Source organism: Trachemys scripta, chromosome 10, assembly GCF_013100865.1.
Source record: "Trachemys scripta elegans isolate TJP31775 chromosome 10, CAS_Tse_1.0, whole genome shotgun sequence".
In the NCBI taxonomy this organism is placed as follows: domain Eukaryota; kingdom Metazoa; phylum Chordata; order Testudines; family Emydidae; genus Trachemys; species Trachemys scripta.
Genome location: NC_048307.1, coordinates 43,950,501 through 43,964,804, shown reverse-complemented (window position 1 = coordinate 43,964,804; position 14,304 = coordinate 43,950,501). Strand labels below are relative to the sequence as shown.

At 44.3% G+C, this 14,304-nt stretch overlaps 1 protein-coding gene across 7 annotated transcripts in view; it reads right to left on the bottom strand.

The window, feature by feature from the left end:
• Positions 1-14,304, bottom strand: part of MYO9A (myosin IXA) — a 455,456-nt gene that overhangs the window by 386,349 nt on the left and 54,803 nt on the right. The gene's annotated exons all lie outside the window — the stretch shown is intronic.

The window sequence follows — 14,304 nt, the reverse complement described above, 5'->3', positions numbered from 1 at the left end:
CTTTTAGTCGTATTTTAAAAGGACTCTTTCTGCCATGGACTTAATGCTCTTGAACAACAGTACATGTATCCCTTTGGGGAGGCAATGCTTCATTTTTCAAAAGTGATTCCTCCAGCTGATAAAAGAATGACACTGGCTTCCTCCAAAGGGAATCTTTCAGTCTACCTCATCATGAGGGAGAGTGAATTTTATGATACAGGATCTTAACTAGCAGAGGATGTAAATGGAAGACCTTTGGGGCTCTGATAGACATGTGGAAAACTCTTGAGGAAAAAATATTCTCTATATCTTTGAAAGTTGTGGTTTATTGTGTGGTGTAGACAATGTACTGTTGAAATATATTTGTTCCTTTAGCGCATATGCCATCTGTATTAGAATTTGTTTCCTTGTGTATTAGAGATGATTTCATTACTACCAATGGGAGTGATGGGTAACCAAGGTACCAACAAATTGGGATGAATTCCAAGTCTACTCCAATGTGGTTCACCCCTGATAAATTGCAGCATGATAGCCATGTGAGCAACCAAAGGAAACATTTTGAAACCTATACAATAACTGCTGCAAAAGTTATTATGGTGCAGCGGTAGCGGAAGCTGCATCATAGTTAAACTGAACTTTGTAATGCAATCTTAACTGGAGCTTTAAACCTTTATTTTTGTAAAAATGTCAATGAACTGGCAAAAACTGAGTCACAGAATATAAACTTTGAGCACAATTTGATTTCTTCATGGTGATTTGATGAAAAATGAATGATACAAAGAATAATAAGAGCTTTTTAAAAATCATCCCTTTTGGCAATTTCTTCCTGGATTGTCTCCTTTTCTTTATACCCTGTTTGGAAGAAATCTAAAACCTTTTGGGATGTCTTGATATTCTAGAAATCAGCACATGAGAAGCAACAATATCAGTTGTACACAACAGGTAGTGTCTGTCTACTGAGCATTTTATAAAATTTTACCCATAATGGCACAGAAAACATGTGCATCAAGGCAAAACCACCAAATTTGATGATCTGTTGCAGTATGAACAGCATCTCTCACTTCCAAGGATAAAAAAATAATCAGTGCACACACTTTATAAAGTTTTGCATTAGAGTGCAAGTTTGATGAAGCTGTAGTATGTTAGGGGTTTGTTTTGTTTTGGGGGGGAGTTGGTAGCTGTTGTAGCTGGAAGTAAAAGCCTTATGGAGTTGTGGCGTGCATTATCAATAGCTTTGTAGGCAGCATGAAGGTGGAAAGGAATGCACAAATCCTTCTGACTTCTTATTTCCAGTTGTTTAAGGTTTTGGGTGGATGCACTGTGTGCTGTCACAACCTTAACTGCAACAGAAACTGTAGTTTCTGTTTGCCAAAATGCATACAAAAGTTAAGGAAAAATGTTTTTGGACCATCACTTTTCTCTTACCTCCATTCCTCTATATTCATGTGAATTACAATTTAATTACAACCTGTTTAATATTTTCTGTTTTCAGTTTCTTTTTAACAAATAACATCTTTTGTATGGTATGAATAACATTAATGCCATTATTATAATCCAATAAAAGGAGTTAAACATATTTCACCATAAAAATATACATATATTTTCATATCAGGACTCAGAGGAAGAGAATAGTGCTACGCCTTTGTACTGACATACTTTATGCACATTGTGGGCAAAGTGTAAAACAGAATAGGACTAACGCTCACTAGTGAAACCACAAATTAGTGGATGCCAACCGGCAGCAGGGAAAGGCAGTTGGCCTTCCAGAATGCATCCTTGGTAAAGGCACTTAACATGTGTGTAGTCATAAAATGAACAGTCATTTTTTAAAGTCTACTCGCTATCAAAGCAACTACTGCTGCTATTCTTCAAAGTATCAGAGGGGTAGCCGTGTTAGTCTGGATCTATAAAAAGCAACAGAGGGTCCTGTGGCACCTTTAAGACTAACAGAAGTATTGGAGCATAAGCTTTCGTGGGTGAATGCCCACTTCGTCAGGCATCCCTTTCAGACAGGAAATTGAAGAGAGAAGGAAAAAGGAGACATGGGATGGTTACATTAAAAAAAAAAGTGGAAGAAAGGGAATCTGACTCATATCTACACTAATAATCTAATAGCTTTATAGAAGACTTGCACTGAGAATGTTTAGCTAGTTCTCATAGGTGTGGTATGTGTACATACACAGTAGAATTACAAAGCATGGAACCAGTAAATTGATGAATGATATTTGACATGCACACAAAAAGCCATAAAGCAGTGTCGTATCTAATGTTTAGATGCTGAATCTCAAAGACCACATTGGGGGAAACTGAAACAGAAGAGACACACATTGCTCAAAATACAAACATCCTAATCCCTCAAGCAATGCTTTTAGGTAGGAGATTAAATGACCGTGGGATTTATCTTCCCGCATGATGACCCCCAAGCACATCATAAAGGTTGAAACCTATCTGGAGAACAAAAAGAAAAAGGTCTTATCAAAACCCCTCTCCAATTCAGGTATGAATATCATTGCGCATGTCTGGGATTATATGGACAATAAGAAGGTCTGCTGTTTGAGACATTGCCTTATACCCTCTCACACCCATCGTGACAGCTACGGCATGCTTTCACTTCCTGAAACTGAATTTTCCAGATTATGATTGGGAATTTTTACCAGACTGCTCTTGCCAGGGAAACCTACTCAATCCAATGCTCTGTTAGAGCGTGGCCAAATTCAGGGCACTATGAAAGGCTCACCTCTTACGCTTTTAATTAACTAGTTCATTACACACAGCAAAGCCTAAATTGCATATAGTTATTGGATCATCCCTTTGGATGACTCATTTTTGGATTTGTTTAATTTAAAACTGAATATGAGATACCAATATACAATAGCAATGGTTGCCCTCTAGAGAAGAGTAGGTGAAAAGAGCGAGAAAAATCCCCAGGATGTTTTTGAGAGGAGTTATAGGAAGTCCTGTAGGAGATCAGTGACAACATCCCAAAATAATCTGATAGTCTTTTCATGTTATGCGAATACTGTCACAAATAATGAAGACTGGGATTTTCAAGGGGTTAGGCACCCAACTCTCACTGAATTTAGTAAGCAACAACAATGCCTATTTCTTATATAGCGCTTCTCATCAGTAGATCTCAAAGCACTTAATCTTTAAGGTATTTATCCTCATAACACCTCTGGGAGGTAGAGAACCATTATCATCTTTTTACAGATCGGGACCTAAGGCATAGAGAGACTAAGTGACTTGCCCAAGGTCACACAGTAATTCCAGTGTGGAACAGGTAATTGAACCCAGGTCTCTCACATTCTAAGCCAGTGTCCTAACCAGTGGACAATACTTCCTCTCCCTCCTACTAGTCATCTCTGTTATGTTACTTGTCATTACCTTTCTTGGTGAAGCTTCATAGCTGACCAATGTCTGGACAGGCTGATGCTAGTAAATTGCCACATGGGGTCAGGAGGACCCACTGACACTTCATCTGCGTGCTCTTATGGAACAAAGAGCATGTGATCATGTAATTGAAGGCTGTACGGCAATGCATATGTACAAGGGGGCCTGTAACAGGGCACTGCGCTTTAGGGTACGTCTTTTGGGCATTGAAAACAACGAGCTGTAATAGTGGGTCACATGCCTGCCACCAGTCATGTCTCTACAGGAAATTGTAAATAAAGCCTCCTGACTCTCTTAGGGTGTGTCTACTCCAGTGGTCCCCAAACTGTGGGGTGCACCCCCCTAGGCAGAGACTGATTAGGGGTTTGTGGGGCCCTGGACCACAGCAAGTGGAGGCCCATCCCCATCCCTTCCGCCTGCACTCCTTCCCTTCCCCCCGCTCCTACCGGGGAAATGGGATCAGGGCATGGGGGCTTGCCCTGCCCAGCACTCCTGCTGGGGAGGGGGGGAAGCCCATGTCCCATCCCCACTCCCTGGCAGGAGTGCCGGGTGGAGCGGGGCAAACCCCCAAGCCCTGAATCCGCTCCCTGACAGGAGCGCCGGGCAGACAGAGTGGATCGGGACATCAGGGTGCCCATTTTTCCGGGGGGCCCCGCCAACTGGCTGGGCCCCTGGGCCCAGTGGCTAATCCACCTCTCCCCTAAGGGGCATGGAGAAACGTCCAGGAGTGCCACCCAGCCCTGCTCCTGACTCTGGCTGCTCCCCGGCCCCCGCTCCCGACTCGGTCACTGCTGCAGCCCAGACCCTGGCCTGGTGGGGCGAGGGGAGGAGCACGTGAGCACGTTCCATTACTGGTAAGCAGAGGCACGAGAGGAAAAGTTTGGGAAACACTGGTCTACATCACAACTAGACACCCGTGGTTGGCCAGTGCTAGCCAACTCAGGCTCACAGGGCTTGAGCTGTGGGGCTGTTCCATTGCTGTATAGACTTCCAGGCTTGGGTTCTGGAACCCTCTCACTCTGCAGGACCCTAGGCTTCAGCCCGAGCCAAGAAGTCTATATGGCAATGAAACAGCCCCACACCTTGAGTCAGTTGACCCTTTGCTGTGTTTTCTTTACTGTGTCGACATACTCTTAAGCAGGAAAGCAGACAGGAGTGGGGTGAGGAAGCCGCTCTCCACACCTGGTCTGGCAGAAGGCCAGAGAGGGAGACACTTGCAGGGAGCAGGAGACAGCTAGGGAAAAGCCTCAGTTGGGGAGGGCTGTTAAGTCCTGGTAGAACGGCTGTAAGGACTTTAAGGGTGGAGGGTCCCATAACTCTGACTCCAGCCCAAGCCAAAAGATCTACCCAGCAATTTTTAGCCCCGCAGCCTGAGTCAGCTGACTGAGGCCAGCCACAGCCATGCTAGAGGGCTTTAATCCCCATGTAAACATAATCCTTGTCTCTAGTGCTTTAGGGTAAGACAAGATACTATGGGTTAGTGAGACTGCTTTGCTTTGCACAAGTGGTCTTTCTTCTGTTCAAAGCAGGAGTAGACACAAACTAAGGTTGTCATCTAACCAGGCATTCGGGGGAGGCGGGGGGGAGAGAGAAGGATTCTTCAGCAGCTACATGCAGAACAAGAGCTATAGAATTTCTAGAGCATCTAAATTAATGTATACTCACCCCCACCCATGTTCTATAGAAAACTGCCAGATAATATCAACTGCTCTTTTCATCAGCAGACCTTTACTTTAGAAAGAGAAGTCGGATTTAATATTATTAATGTATGGATGGGGAAACAGAGACAGAGAGGTGAAGTAACTTGCCCTAAGTCACCCAGCAGGGGCTGAGCCATGAATAGAACACAGGTTTCTTGAGTCCCAGTCCAGAGGTCTTTCCACAACACCTCCCCAGTCAAAAGGAACCTTCATACTTGTACCTTCAGACTGGCCAAGGCAGCCACGGTACCCAGAACTAGTGATCATGCCTGTGGCCCCACGTCTCAGGCTATTAATTTGACACCTGTTCATGCAAGGTAGGATCCAGCATGGCTTGCATGTTGTTGGCCTTGCGGTAAAGTGCATGAGCCTGAAAAGAGGCTTACCAGATGAAAGGATCTCTACTATGCTGCTGTTGTCAAGTAAGCCAATCACTTCCAAAGCAAACTTTAGGGTTTCAAAAACCTTTGTAAGCTGGCGTGACAAAGTGAGGATAAAGCTGAACAAGACCATGGTGCAAGACATACCATATTTTCAGCAAGATGACCTAATCTTAGACCTGAGTGCTAGTTCTATTTGAATTCAAGCAGCAACAACTGCAGCATTCAGAGGCGCCACAGACAGTCTCAGACTGGCAGCCTGATGTTTCCAGGCATCTAGAAGCAGAAGTTAAGCTGAAACTAGAACTAGTTCCCTGGTTCACAAATGGGCCATGAACTTGATGCTGAATCTTCTCATAGTACCCTCATTTGAACTTCTAAGAAAAAAGTTGCCCTGGACCTTCTAGTGGAAGTATATTCAGCAACGAGAACAGGAGAATTGTAGGCCCTTTCCCATACACAGCCATATGATTTTTTACCAGAGGAAGGTCAGGCTAAGGATTGTGCTAGAATTCAGGCCCCCCAAAATGGTCTTTTACCTGAACCTAGAAATCACACTAGCCATATTCTGTCTCAAATCCAAGAAGCCTACATTGCTTGGATGTCCACAGGGCCCTACAGACTTTGCATACAAAGATATCAGTTTAGGCAGTCTGACTTTTCAGCCAGCAACATTACTTAAAGGTCAAGCAGCCTCTAAATCTGTCATTGTTAGATGGCTTAAGGAAGTGGTCAGAGAGGTTTATGTTGCAGCAAAAGAGAAAAATTAGAGACTTTTAACGCTCACTCTGTATGCTCAATAGAACCTTCAAGGGCAGACAGAGGAGAAGCATCTTTAAATGATATTTTCAAAGCCACTTCCTGGGCTTCTGCTCGTGCATTAGTCAACCATTATAGAATAGATTTGCACAAGAATATTCAGCTGCGACATGTGCAGAAAGTGCTTCAGGCAGTTAAAGGATGCCCATACCATAGTGACTCATTTCTTTGGTAGGTGCCAACTGTTGAACTGTATACAAGATTAAAGAGAGAAGAATTTTTCCCGTATCTGTTAGTTTTTTTCTTTGAGATTTTCCACACAAGTCCAAACATTCTCCGGGTAAGATTTGGGTGTCTGTTTTATTACTGAGCATTTCAATGTAGAGTCCCCAATATGTTCAGATTGCCATGGATTTTAAAAAGGTATTTGTTAAGTTATTGCAGGAACGTGTCAAATATTTTGTTTGGTACTATTTCTGAAGCCTTCTAACGAAGGCCGAAAAATTATTAGACCATTATAGTCAAGGGTATTTCATCATCAGAAGTCTTAGGGTACATCTAGACTCCATACACTGGGTGTGACTGCAGCTTGAGAAATCGTATCTGAACTAACTTTAATTTAGCTAGCCTGTGTCCCAGAACAGTGAAGTCCTGGCAACACGTGCTGTAAAAGCTCACCTGGAACCCAGGATGGTTACTCATAAGGCTAGCTCTCACTCAAGTTTGTGCTGTCGCATCTTGCTTCACTGTTCCAGGACCCAAGTTAGCTCGGATAGGTGAGCTCAAGGTCAAGCCACATCCATGACTTCAGTCTAGACCAGGAGTAGGCGACCTATGGCACAGGTACCAAAGGCAGCACACGAGCTGATTTTCAGTGGCCCAGGCGGCTCTGTATTTTAATTTAATTTTAAATGAAGCTTCTTAAACATTTTAAAAACCTTATTTACTTTACATACGACAATAGTTTAGTTACATATTATAGACTTATACAAATGAGACCTTCTAAAAACATTAAAATGTATTACTGGCACGTGAAACCTTAAATTAGAGAGAATAAATGAAGACTCGGCACTACACGTCTGAAAGGTTGCCGACCCCTGGTCTAGACAATAGTGTTCTATCTCAATCGTCTAGCTAGGAAAAACTACTACACTTTGATCCTTCCATAGGCTGAGGACATTGGATTCCTCCATTCCATTCTCCCTCCACTCCAAGATCCTTTTGAGCCACATTCCCATCCCCTTCTATTTCAGGAACCCTAAGAATATAAGAACAGCCGTACTGGGTCAGACCAAAGGTCCATGTAGCCCAGTATCCTGTCTACCGACAGTGACCAATGCCAGGTGCCCCAGATGGAGTGAACCTAATAGGTAATGATCAAGTGATCGCTCTCCTGCCATCCATCGCCACCCTCTGACAAACAGAGGCTAGGGAACACCATTCCTTACCCATCCTGGCTAATAGCCATTAACTGACTTAACCTCCATGAATTTATCCAGTTCTCTTTTAAACGCTGTTATAAACCTGCTCAGGCAAGGAGTTCCACAAGTTGACTGTGCGCTGTGTGAAGAACTTCCTTTTATTTCTTTTAAACCTGCTGCCCATTAATTTCATTTGGTGGCCCCTAGTTCTCGTATTATGGCATCAAGTAAATAACTTTTCCTTATTTACTTTCTCCACACCAGTCATGATTTTATATACCTCTATCATATCCCCCTTAGTCTCCTTTTTTCCAAGCTGAAAAGTCCTAGCCTCTTTAATCTCTCCTCATATGGGACCCGTTCCAAACCCCTAATCATTTTAGTTGCCCTTCTCTGAACCTTTTCTAATGCCAATATATATTTTTTGAGGTGAGGAGACCACATCTGTACGCAGTATTCAAGATGTGGGCATACCATGGATTTAGATAAAGGCAATAAGATACTCTCCATCTTATTCTCTATCCCCTTTTTAATGATTCCTAACATCCTGTTTGCTTTTTTGACCTCTGCTGCACACTGCATGGACATCTTCAGAGAACTATCCACGATGACTCCAAGACCTTTTTCCTGATTCACTGTAGCTAAATTAGCCCCCCATCATATTGTATGTATAGTTGGGGTTATTTTTTCCAATGTTCATAACTTTACATTTATCCACATTAAATTTCATTTGCCATTTTGTTGACCAATTGCTTAGTTTTGTGAGATCTTTTTGAAGTTCTTCACAGTCTGCTTCGGTCTTAACTATCTTGAGCAGTTTAGTATCATCTGCAAACTTTGACACTTCACTTTTACCCCTTTCTCCAGATTATTTATGAATAAGTTTAATAGGATTGGTCCTAGGACATACCCTTGGGGAACACCACTAGTTACCCCTCTCCATTCTGAGAATTTACCATTTATTCCTACCCTTTGTTCCCTGTCTTTTAACCAGTTCTCAATCCATGAAAGGACCTTCCCTTTTATCCCATGACAACTTAATTTACGTAAGAACCTTTGGTGAGGGACCTTGTCAAAGGCTTTCTGGAAATCTAAGTACACTATGTCCACTGGATCCTCTTGTCCACATGTTTGTTGACCCCTTCAAAGAACTCTAATAGATTAGTAAGACACGATTTCCCTTTACAGAAACCATGTTGACTTTTGCCCAACAATTTATGTTCTTCTAGGTGTCTGACAATTTTATTCTTTACTATTGTTTCAACTAATTTGCCCAGTATTGATGTTAGACTTACCGGTCTGTAATTGCCAGGATCACCTCTAGAGCCCTTTTTAAATATTGGTGTTACATTACCTATCTTCCAGTCATTGGGAACAGAAGCCGATTTAAACGGCACGTTACAAACCATAGTTAATATTTCCGCAACTTCACATTTGAGTGCTTTCAGAACTCTTGGGTGAATACTATCTGGTCCCGGTGACTTGTTACTGTTAAGTTTATCAATTCATTCCAAAATCTCCTCTAGTGACACCTCAATCTGTGACAATTCCTCAGATTTGTCACCTACAAAAGCCGGCTCATCATCCATTTGCAAATGCCTCCTCCTTTGGGGTGATGCCTACAAAAACGCACTTGACAACAGTTAGGGGCTCCTGGTGTGCTGTGACCAATGTCTCATTGCTTCATGGTACTCCCCCATTGCAAGCTCCTCCAGGCAAGGACCATCTTTGTTCTGTGTTCGTACAGCACTTACCACAATGGGTTGCTGGCCCATGAGTAGAGTTCCTATGCATTACAGTAATACAAATAATCTCATTTAAATATTTACTTGTTCAATTAAATCAAGTTCCCTGCTTTTAGTTTCAAACAATCATTTTATTTTAAAATGGAATTTAAGTGGAAGGGTGAGGAGGAGAAAAAGGATACTTAAAAATTAAAACTGAAAACAACTTTCAGATTACATATGACCCACATTAGTCATTCAGATAAACAAGCAGTGACAGAACCTCCATGTCAAAGAAAAATCAGGGGCATCCAGCAACACAAGTAAGATGAGCAAACAAAAATTAGCTCAATGTTTTCCCCTTCAGGCAAAGCAAGTTCATTATGAAATGACAGGGAAAACAGCAGCATGGGGGAGAAAAAGAAGGCATTGGGAGATTTAACCTATTGCTTTTTGAAATTATTTGCACTCCATTTCACCGGCAGAATTAGAAACATTAGGACAGCAGCATTCGACACAACAGGCAGCTGCCTGAGGCCATAACATGCAACAAACCATCCATTCAACTTGCAGCCTGTTCAGTCACAGTACAGTAATAATGGGTCAGTTGCAGAGCAGATGCTACCTCTCAGCTTCAATCAGATGCATGACGATTTGTTATTTGTCAGTTTTACAAAAGAGCTCAAAGATTTGCTGCTAACAAGTGTATTTGAAACTGAGGATGGAAGTACTGTGCAGTTGGGTATCTCCAAAGACCCTTGGATTAATATTTCAAAGTAATGTAACTGTCACGTCCAATATATTTCCACTTTCTACTGAGCATAAGTATTAAAAAACAGATGCTGATAACACTGGTCTACAATTTTTGAGAAGTCGTCTGCTTCAGAGATAAAATGTGCTATTTATTATGTATTTTGATGTGCTGAATTCAAATATGACAATTAAAACAACTGATTGGCTACTGTTTCTAAGATATTTATGTTTTTACATTTTATGTCTATGTATATTGTGTAGATAGTAGAGAGTTTTAATCATAAATTGTAAACCTAGGTCTTTTCATGTGTTTATGGTTGCTTCACATGATATTTCACCTGTCCTGTTTATGTAACACTTTAAAAATCAGCAAAAGGGTTATATAAATAAAATGTATTATGAAAGGTAGCCTACATTTATTTCAGAAGCATTTTGGCTGTAGAGCAGTGTAAACGATCCTGAAGATACCAATAAATTACACACATGCTATTTCTCAAATACTTCTAAATTAAAATGTGGTTGCTTCTGAATTTACGTTGCAATTTACATGTTTGGTTAATTTTCCAAAAAGGCAAGGAAAGAGAAGAAATGAAAGATTTCCAAACCTGTTCAAAAGACTATAAACATATGCAGATATAGTGACATATATATATACACATATATATATATATATACACACACACACACACACACACACACGTAACACCATTAGATTTCTGATTCAAATGACTTTTTCAAAAAGAATCTGTACTGCTCTACTATTTCCCTGTCCTCCTCTCCCCTCCGCAAGAGGCCCTAGCAGCGTAAAGAAGTCATGTGAGTCCCGAATATAGCAGGAAATTCTGGAATATCTGACAAATAGCAAAACAGCGCCGATCAACTTTCACAAATAAAATCCTCTGGTGATTAATTTTTCTATGCTTGGTCTCGGCACAAAGGTGGGGTATTTTTAGAAAATACATTTCAACCATTTTTTTAGTTATCTCAAATTCAGTTGCATGCAGAAAGTTCAAACCTGGCTTTAGATAGTGATCTAAATTATCACACATTTAAGAAAATTAGTTTAGTAGTTTTAAAGTTGTGAGTGTTTCAAATCTGGAGTCTGCACAATAGATTTGTTTTTCCTGTTAATTCTGAACCATTCAAGCAGAAACTGAGAATATCTCACTTAATTCTTGTTTCTAGCAGAATTGCTTTTTTACTCTCCCCTGGAATTCTTTCAATAAGGCTTCCACACACTAGTCACTGAAAAACTTACATGGTTAAATTTAGCAAAATATTATCACCAAATCCCCACCAAATTAAAAGTCATGAGAGCAGCTCCAAAAAGTCATGGGATTGGCTTAAAAAAAAAAATAATGAGGGTTGTTTTTTTTAAAAAGGGGATTCATTGTTTGCCATCTGGTTTTTGATCTTCACGGCACACTCTGGTCTTGTTTTCAAGCATTTCTCCACATCACGTGAATTATAGTAGGGATGTAAGAGTTTAACCAGTTAACCGATAACTGAAACTGATAAGCATCAAACTTAACGATTAAACTCTGCCCAGAGTCCCAGCGGCCGGGGTCCTTTGGGCTGCCGCCGCACCTTGTGCTCTGCTGCCGCCTGACATCCCGGCGCGTTCAGCATCCCAGCTTCCATCCCGTGCCAGGGCTCTGCTGCCATCCCGCCATCCCAGCTCACCCATGGTCCCTCCAGGCTACCAGCCGCTGAACATTTAACTGTGTAACCAATAGAATTTTAATCTCGATTACACGGTTACTGTTTTTACACATTATTTACATCTCTAGATTATTTTGTATTTAATGAAAGATGAGATTTTCACTTCCATCAAACTCCAGGAGCTGGGGCTTTCAAAAGAGCAAATGCTACAGGAAAAAGATAAGACTGCAGGAGTTAGCAAGCTGCTAACAAGCTCAGCCTAAGTCTTAGGATATGTATACACTGGCACAGTTACAGCACCACTGAGAGCGCGCTGAAGGGAAACCGCTGTTGTGTGTTCACACTGTCAGCTGCCTGCACAATGGCGTGTTCACACTTGCAGCAGTACAGTAACTCCTCACTTACAGTCGTTTTGTTGTTACGTTGCTGATCAATTAGAGAACATGCTCGTTTAAAGTTGTGTAATGCTCCCTTCTAAGGTCGTTTGGCAGCCGCCTGCTTTGTCTATTGCTTGCAGGAAGAGCAGCCTGTTGCAGCTACCTGGTGGGGGCTTGGAACCAGGGTAGACCGGCAGCCCCCTAAGTTCCCTGTGCAGCAGCTGCCTGCAGTTCAACTGTGTTCGTCCCCCCACTGCCATGTCTTATTGGAAAACCCAGGAGTGGGCAGGCACAAGCCCGCCCACTTCTAAAGGCCCTTCCCCCAGCCTAGCGGGATGGACCACTGGACCCAGGGACCAAGTGAATACAGGGGACAACAAATGAGAAAAACAGGGACTGAGGTGAAGGTCATAGGTTCAAGACGAGCGTACCGGATAGAGACAATGAGCAGAGAACCCCGGACAGCGCCCACTGCTCCTCAAAGGTGTCGAGGGAGCCAGCGGACGCTGCCCGGATGCGTGAAACTAGGGAGGAATGGAAATAGACCCCACAGTCGTAGAGTACCCCCTCGTCCATCCTCCTCCTCCTGGGAGGATAGATGGAGAGTTTGGCCAGGGCCAGGAAGAGGTTGACGAGGAGGTCTCGCGACTTCATGGGACCACGGATGGGGTGTGCAAAAAGGAACAGGTGCGGGGAAAAGTGCAGCCAGAACCGCAACAAGAGGTTCTGGAGGAGCCAGAATAGGGGCTGCAACCTGGCGCATTCAAGATAGGCCTGCACCACGTTCTCCCTCACGCTGCAAAAGGGGCAGGCCTTGGGCATGGGTGTGAACCACGCCAGGTACATGCCCATGCTCATGGCTCCGTGAAGGAGCCACCAACCGATGTCCCCAGCGGGCCGTGGGACCAAGGTGGAATAAAGGCTGGCCCACAGGGGCTCCTCACCCTATATAGGTGGAAGATAGTCCTGCCATTTGGTGTCGAGGCAGGACGCAAGGGTGAGGAAATGCAGTGTGTGGAGCACAAGCGTGTACAGTTGGTCTCTAGGCACGGTTTGGAACTGGACCGGCTGCAGGGTGTGCAGCCGACTCGGGGTGTGAGAACTGGGAGGCCGGGGGGGGTTCACGTAACAGGAGCCAAATAAAAAGGTCTGGAGGGCCCACGTGAGGGGTGGGCGGGGAGCGCCCTCTCTTGTCTTCCTGCAGCGGGCCCTGTGAGAAACGGGTGACAAGGCGGTCTCCACCTTCTGGAGTACGTGCAGAGGGGTGAGCCCCATGCGCCGACCGAGCACGTGGGGATCCATCCAGTCCCCTGTTGTAGTCCAGGAGGTCTCCGACCCTAGTGGCTTCTGCCAGGACCAACCTCCGGCGCACCGAGGGAGACTCCCCTGATCTACGTGCACAGGTGGCGATGTGTAGCAGGGGACCGCGAGGAAGTCCGCCCCCTCGGTGGCCACAAAGGACCTGGTCGCCGAAAAGAGTTTCCAGTCTGGAGGTGGTCCTGGTAGAAGACCGGCAGCTCTGAGAGGTCTCACGGAAGACCCCTCAGGTGGAGAAAAAAGAGCTGCCGGTCATATCAGAGCCCTCGGAGGCGGCGAAGGCATGCGCCAACATGCTCCACGCCGGACTACCTGCACTGTAAAGGAGTCTCTGCAGGGCCTGGAGGTGGAGGACCTGGAGCTGCCTGCAAAGGCAGACTAGGCCCTGCCCTCCCTCCTCCAGGGGAAGACTCAAAACCCCTGCAGAGACCCAGTGCAGCCCTGGCCAGAAGAACTCCAGAGCTGTCCTCTGGAGCCTGGCCAGGATCCCCAGGGCCGGGCTCAGGGTATTGAGCCGGTGCCAGAGCATGGACAGGACTGGCTGGTTCAGCACCAGCACCCTCCCTCTCAGGGAAAGACACCGGAGCAGTCCTGTCCATCTCCGCAGCCGCTCACCACCCTGGCCTTCAAATCTTGCCATTTCTCCGGCAGAGAAGGATGCATGGCGGATAAATAAATGCCAAGATAGAGGAGCAGACCCGCGCTCCACCAGATAGCTTGAAGCGCGGGTGGGAGGGAGCTTGCCTGCCACCCGTCTCCGACCACCAGGCCAGAGCTCTTGATCCAGGCGGAGGAGGCCGCCGAGTAAACGGCCTGGTAGGTCTCCACCCACACCAGGTCGC